At 44.3% G+C, this 7,891-nt stretch overlaps 1 pseudogene; it reads left to right on the top strand.

Annotated features, from left to right (window-relative positions):
• Positions 1 to 2,356: 2,356 nt before the first annotated feature.
• LOC113605714 (zinc finger protein 665-like) overlaps positions 2,357 to 7,891 on the top strand; it is a 49,043-nt pseudogene continuing 43,508 nt past the window's right edge.

Genomic DNA, 7,891 nt, shown 5'->3' with positions numbered 1-7,891 from the left:
AAGCAGTGTTCTTTTCACCTCTGCTTCATCTCCACCTTGACTTTCCTACACCTACCAGCTATTATTGTACCTAAGCTTAGCAATTTATCATTCCAGTAAATGGGGCCAATTCAGTGATATTACATTACAAATCAGTTTGCACCCATGACATGGCTTCAAATTATACGAAATAAGTGATTACATATGTACAAACATTTGAATTGACAAGTTACATTTGGAAACTGAGGATGCAATTACAAAATGATGAAAGAAAATAAACTACTTAGGAATAAATGTAATAAAAATGTGTGAAGGCCGCCACTGTCTCCCAGGCTGGTGGGTTCACCAACCTGCAGCGGGCTGCTACCTGGGCGTGGCGCCGGGCGCCAGGGGCGACGGGAAATCCAGTTTTCCCTTGAATAAAGGACATCAAACTAGTTACCACATTGGGCTTCCCTCGTGGTGCAGTGGTTGAGAGTCCGCCTGCTGATGCACAAGACACGGGTTCATGCCCCGGTCCGGGATGATCCCACATGCCGCGAAGCAGCTGGGCCTGTGAGCCATGGCCGCTGAGCCTGCGCGTCCGGAGCCTGTGCTCCGCAACGGGAGAGGCCACAACACAACAGTGAGAGGCCGCGTACCACAAAAAAACAAAAACTAGTCACTACATTGTTTTGTCATTTGACATCATTTTACTTAAAAAAAAAAAAAAAACCAGATGAAGGAATACATAGAGCAGGTTCTGGTAGGGTTTCTGGCACAGTAGCTTCTGTTCCCCAGCAGGAAACTCCCTCCAGCTTCTCTGTCCAGAGTTTTTAATCAGGGTTTTATTACCAGGCATGACTGGTTAAATCACCGGCCATGTGATTGAACCCAATCCCCAGCCTCCCTCCTCTCTCCAGAAGTTGGGTAGCTGCATGTTCCAATCCTCTGATCACCTGGTTGGTCTTTCTGATGTCCAGGCTCCCATTCCATAGCTTTGTACGGAACCCCCATTCAGAGTTGCCTTATTAGTATAATAGCAAAGACACTCTTATCATTCAGGAAATTCCAAGGTGTTTTTGTTTTTTTTTTTCAATTGAGGTATACTTGATTTACAATGTTGTGTTAGTTTCTGGCGTACAGCATAGTGATTCAGTTAGTGGAAATTCCAAGGGTTTCTGAAGTTTTGCACCGGGAGCCTGGGACAAAGGGGACATGTCTATTCACAACTGATAAATCAGTGACATTAAAAATTCAGAAATATGCCGAAGTGCATAAGAAAAGTTAATAAGCAGCAGAACTACACTGAAGATAACATCATTAGTAGTTGATATTTGGGAAATGGAAATTTCTATCAAAATGGTCTTACTCTTCACATCCTATAGCATGATACAACTCAAAGGAAAGAAAAATCTATACAGTAAAATACAAAAATATGGTTGAGGGCTTCCCTGGTGGCGCAGCGGTTGAGAGTCCGCCTGCCGATGCAGGGGACACGGGTTCGTGCCCCGGTCCGGGAAGATCCCACATGCCGCGGAGCGGCTGGGCCCGTGAGCCACGGCCGCTGAGCCTGCGCGTCCGGAGCCTGTGCTCCGCAACGGTGGAGGCCACAACAGTGAGAGGCCCGCGTACCGCAGAAAAAATAAATAAATAAATAAATAAATAAATAAATAAATATGGTTGAATTCCTTCCTAAAGTTTGTTTCTCCAGCTCCTGACTATAGCCAACTCCTTGTTCACTGTCTCCAAAGGAGTACCTCAGACAATGACAGGTTTGGGGTTGAAATTTTTCCTCACTTATCTTTTTGATGCCTCCAAGTGAATGGGGTACAGAAGTTTAAATTATGCTCTGGAGGGAAGTGAGTATAAAACTGCACATTCCGCACAGGCACAATTTTGCCTTTCCTGTCACTCCAGTTTGCGTCACCTCTAAATCAAACCCAGGCTTTCGCTTAATTAAATAAAAAGCTGTAACTGCCTGGGGCCTCAGAAGTTCCGGGATCACGCCCACAACGCCAAGCCCCGCCCCCAAGGTCTCAGCGCTCGTGCCGCCCTTGGTGGTTCCTCATCTTTATCTGCTCGCTGTTTTCACGTAAACCGTTCTCAACTCTCCGCTTCCAATACAAGTGGCCCGCGCATCTCTAATCCTGCACGTAGCCTGGCTCCAAAGGACAACAGACACGTTCAAAAGATTCAAAGTAGAAACGCGGAGCCTGTCCGCAAGGAAGAGGAACAGACCAGAATCTTCCAGTGACGGGTGCGGGGTGGTGAGGCTCCACCAGAGACACCGCCTCCACCCGCCGGAGCGTCTGAGACGCGCCCCTTGACGGCCCCGGCCCCGCCTCCGGCCCCGCCCCCGCCCCGGTGCGCACGCGCAGTTCCCTGCAGACCCGGAAGCGGATCCCGCGGAGCGTCGCGGGCACTCAGGAGAGTTAAGTCTCGGTTTTTCTGGAAATTATGCTATGAGGTCTTCGGGCACTGCTCCACCACACCCGGCTTTCCGGAGTCTCCCGGTAAGTTAAAACCCCTGAACGCGCTCGTCGCTCTTGCTCTGAGTCTAATCTTTCGCCTGTCGGCGTCGGCAGAAGACTCGGTTCGGGTCCCTGGAGTCTGGTTCTGGTTACGGTTAAATCGTTCTGAGGCAAGTACCGGCCCCAACTTTCTGCCTTCGGTCCATATAGACACTGACTTCCTGCAGCGATGTTTTCTTACTCTGACTCCCTTTCTCAAACCTTTGACTCCCGGCCCCCCTCCCCACCCCCATTCCCACCCCACCCCACCCTGCGTCGGGTAAAGTCCTGACTCAGGAGGTGGATTTGCGCTCTTCACCTCCCTCCTGGGAGACCAGTGAGGGAGTACAGAGGCGGAAATATATGCAGCTAGTGAGGCATCAGAAATATTGTGGAGACTGACCACGGCCACCATCCCCCGCCTCGCCCCCGCCCCGCTCCAAATCTTACTCCCTTGGTTTGAATTCTCTGCTGGGTTATTTCGGTTCATTTGGTAGGGGACCAACGTCCTGTGCCTCACCAAAACTAAGTTCTTAGGTTTGGGTTTTTTTTTTTTTTTTTTTAAACAGTGATGAGAAAAATGAGAAGGGACTCCTGTCATGTTGGTATCTAGCGTATGAGATACTGTCTGCTGTGTTCTGTATTTTTTTATTTTATGAGTAACTGTATGGAAAGTTGTCAGGAAGGCCTTTGTCAGAGGATGGATTTAAAAAAAAAAAAAGAAAGAAATATTGTGGAGAAAGAACAACAGGTGTTGATACAGAGGTTGCAACAGAGTGAGGCCAAACAGTCTGGGGGAGGAGGAATCGAGAGAGAGAGGGAAAGAAAACGATGCATAGAAGAGAGAGGAGGAAACACAGAAATGGTCAAAGGAGAAAAGAGAAGCAGAAGGACGCAGAAAGACATACACAGAGAAAAAAGCACATAGTGGTGGAGAAAATGGGGTCCTAAACCTAGGTGAGTATTGAGTAGATTGGACGTGGGATATTAAGTTCTGAAGTACTAACATGTGGCTCTCTAATCTAATTTATGTAAAATTTATTGACTTGTTTTAATTATGCAGAAGACAGTTGCCAAGCTAGGTGTTTGAGGCGTCTGCATTTTCTAATCATTGCATCAGATGATAATTTCATTTGCAAGCCCTATTCATCCAGAAGGCAGAGACTTAGTCAATTCTAGGTCCTCCTCTTACCTTTCAAGAAATGGGGAAGAATTTCTTTCACCACTTGGTGCTTTTTTAAAATGGCTATTTTTGTTTGTTTTGTTTTTTAAAGATTTTTTTTATGTGTACCATTTTTAAAGTCTTTATTGAATTTATCACAGTATTGCTTCTGTTTTATGTTTTGACTTTTTGACGGCGAGGCATGTGGGATGAGATCGAACCTGCATTGGAAGGCAGAGTCTTAACCACTGGACCACCAGGGAGGTTCCTAAAATGGCTATCATTAACAGTACTGTTGCCCTCTCCCTTTTCTACTGTGGCTCATGCCATCCTTTTCTAAATTTGATGTATCCTCACACTTGTTTCAACTTTAATCTCAGAACCCAGTGGCTATTTTTTAAATTTCCAGATTATTTTCCCTCTAAATTTCATTGTTCAGATTATGAGGGTTTTATGCTTTATATCCTAACTTGGAACTGTTCTTTGATGTCTGGTCTGGTAGATAACTTTACAGCATTTCACTATGCGTGTGGTTAAGGATGTCGATAATCTTTTAACACTCAAATCCTAGTTTAACCAGTTAGTTTAATATTTAACAGCTTTTTTCTTCCCTTAAGAAAAAATGCTAAATTAGTGAGCTCTGAGCTGAAGTCTGCAGCTAAGTAGATGTTCCCCTCTAGTCCTCTTTTGTCCTTTCTGTGCAGATGTTGAAAGATGGGCTGGATTGATGTGGAACTTTGTTCCAACAGAGGCCATGTTTTCATGATGAAGAGACTGCTTAGAGCTCATCTCCACAGGCGATCCTCTTCCATGTTCTCCTGCAGTAATAACTATTTATAATTTGGATTTTTTTTTTTTTTTTGTGGTACGCGGGCCTCTCACCGTTGTGGCCTCTCCCGCTGCAGAGCAGAGGCTCCGGACGCGCAGGCCCAGCGGCCATGGCTCACGGGCCCAGCCGCTCCACGGCATGTGGGGTCTTCCCGGACCGGGGCACGAACCTGTGTCCCCTGCATCGGCAGGCGGACTCTCAACCGCTGCGCCACCAGGGAAGCCCAATATAATTTGGAATTTTTGATTCTGTTTTTTTCTGGAGTAGAGGAATTAAAATTAAATGTTTGTGTTTGATTAAACCCCTGAAAGAGAAGCTTCTCTCGCTAAGGAATATGAAAAGTAATCTGGAATTAGGACAAACTCTTTCTACTTAAACCTGTACAAGCCACCACTTACACTCAGTTCTGCTCACTCAACTCAGGCTTCTTCAAAGTAACTTGGTTAAATTACTTCCCCTGTGAGTCTCATGCATCACCTATAACATGGAGAAATTAAAGTAGATCAGGTTTTCTGGGTCTGAGCAAGTGAGATCCCTGAAATGATTTTCAAAATTGGTCTTGTGTTTGCATTTGGCAGTTTTCTGGAATGAGTGACCAGTTATAATTAGAATTTGAAACGTGCCCCAGTCCTCCAACAAGTATGAAAAACTCTTAAGAAAGGGGCAGGGACATAGGCCCAGAGACAGAGGCATACCTTTCTCTCAGCTTTTCTTTCTCTATCTCTGTATCATGGGGAAGATCTTTTTTTAAGACTTAACATGAACATTTCATAGTGTATGCAAATGTCAAATCACTATGTAGTATATCCAAAATTAATGTAATATTGTACATCAACTGTATTTCAACAAAATAGGGAAAAAAACTAATATGACTTTAGAATATGTTGCTATAAGTGCAACATTCAATATCAATAACATAAACACAGATGGTTGGTCCTCCATCTCTTCAGTATAATATTATGTTTTAGACTTTGGGCCAAATTTTAGGAAGAACCTTTGATAACGTAGGATGCCTATATGAGAAAGCAGAACTGAGCCAGAGGACCCGAGACAACTTTTTGAATAATTGCTTAATTACAATCTTCACATAAACATTGGAGCACTATAACTGAGTGCAAAAAAACACAGTATTTATTGGTTTATGATGTTTGTTATAAAAAAATACACAGTATGTTTTACTGAAGGCAGAGGTTATGAAGAAAAGATTAGACCATGTGTTTGTGGAAACTTGTAGTGTTGGATGTGTTGCTGTGTGTGTCCACACTAATCAGTATCAACGAGAGTATGAGTGGGCAGGTAATGCAGTCAAATGGAGAACAGTTCCTACTCTGATTACATTGAGGGGGTAAGAAGGCTACTTGTTGAAGATAGAAAATACCTCATCAATATGGACTACCCTAGCTCCTTAGGTATTATTATATCCTCATATTCAATGACCTGGGTCCAGTCCCAGCTGGCATAAAATCCACTTTTTAAATAGCGCTCGAGGTTGCACCAGTGGATGTGTTGGGAGCCACATCCTTGTACCTGCTGGTATACAGACAAATTTTAGCACTAGTAATCCAGTAGGAAGGTAATGAAATGATATTCATAATAAAATGATATTACTATGAAATAATATTGCTGTAAACACAATGACATCTTCCAACTGGTGTATGCTTACTTCTGCTTCTGCAGTTATACCTCTGCTCATTCAATCTCAACAACCTATTTCCAATAAGACATTGAAACACAGATATTTCTTTCTTAATAATTATGTTTTCATCGAGTGTTACATGATTAAGGATATCGTCTCGGGAGTTCCCTGGTGGTCCAGTGGCTAAGATCCCGCACTGCCAGTGCAGGGGGCCTGGGTTCAATCCCTGGTCAGGGAACTAGATCCCACATGCTGCAACTAAAGCTTCTGCATGCCACAACTAAAAAGATCCCACGTGCCTCAACTAAGACCCGACGCAGCCAAATAAATAAATAAATACAATTTTGAAAAAAGGATATCGTCTTACCACTCAAGCGCCTTGTTTCAAATGGCCTATAAGCAGACCCCACCGAATGATGAGGAGCTGGGTAAGTCAGTTACCATAAGGTGGGCTTTCAAATTATGTTCAGAAGAGATCTCAGGAGGTGGCTGCCAGCATGTGGAACCGAATGCAAGCTACCAGAGTGGAAAACATATTCCCTGTTACACAGAGCTTACATTCTTTTAGGGAAAATAGATACGTGAATATTTTTAAACATACCTTGTTAAATGAAATAACAGAAGCATGCGTAAACTGCAGAGGTGAATGATTCTTTCTGGGTGGGATTAAATGGGACCGTTAGGGGAAGAGAAAGAATCAGGAGAGGCAGCTCTTACAGCCATTTCATCTTAGTTTATTTTTATTATTCAAGTTGGATTTAAATAGTTTATATTAATTCAACAGCTAATGAAGGAGAAGCAGCATTCCAAAATAAAGAAAGTAAGTGTATTGTCAGGGTGGAGAAGAGGATATTAGCATCCTGTAACGTTGCTTGGACGCAGAGCGTGACGCAGAGAGTGAAAGAAATGCAGGCAAAGCAGGGGTCCTGTCACCAGGGGACTCACGACATAGTCTCTCCTAAGGAGCTTGATTTGATCCTGTTGACACAAAGAGGTCATTGAGAGGCTAAAACAAGATACTAATAGGTCAGTGTTGCATTTTAAATAGGGAACTCTCATAAGTAGGTGGATTATGGATTGAAGGAAGAAGAAATCACAGGCAAGGGAAACTTCGCAGATCTTTGAAATTATCTGAGTGACACGTGAGGATGCGTGTGGGGTAGAAAGCGTCATATGAAAGGAAAGGATGAATTTGAAACCTATTGAGAAGGTAGAGTCTGTGTCGTTTGATGATTTATTAGATGTAGGTAAGAGGAAAGGATGGAGTAATTGAAGATGATACATTGTTCCCTGGAAGAATAGATACTGTGCCACTAATTAAGTTGAAGAAACAAGTATAATTACAGGTTTTAGGGTAAATCTTAAGTTTAATTGTGTCATCTCTTGGCATTAAACCCTCTTAGGGTTTCCCATCGCCTTCAGGACAAAAATCTGAAGTCTTCAGTATAGCTTCAGGGAGCTCTGGAGCTGGGGTGGCCCTTCAGAGTTGCTCCCACTTGTGGGATGGGGCAAGCATCCTATCCTGCATCAGCCAGTCACTGGATGCCGGCTTCCTCGGGAGGAGCCAGGGGCTGGGACGAGGCACTTGCCTCTGGCTGAGGGCCAAGTGGACAAGGACGGCGCAGTTGCAGCGCTGGGCGTTCCAGCAGCAGCAGGGAGGGCTTCCTGAAGAAGTGGGTGACGGGCTCACCGACTGGGCTCCTTACAGGAGGTTGTTTGCCTGCATCCCTCCTGTTGCTGTGGCCCTTCTCTCCCCCGTATTAAGGTTCTCCCTGTGTGTATACTTGTGGCGG

The sequence above is a fragment of the Aethalodelphis obliquidens genome, unplaced genomic scaffold (assembly GCF_003676395.1).
Source record: "Aethalodelphis obliquidens isolate GAN/ISIS:26980383/991018 unplaced genomic scaffold, ASM367639v1 scaffold43, whole genome shotgun sequence".
Classification (NCBI taxonomy): domain Eukaryota; kingdom Metazoa; phylum Chordata; class Mammalia; order Artiodactyla; family Delphinidae; genus Aethalodelphis; species Aethalodelphis obliquidens.
This window is presented reverse-complemented; position numbering and strand designations above follow the sequence as displayed.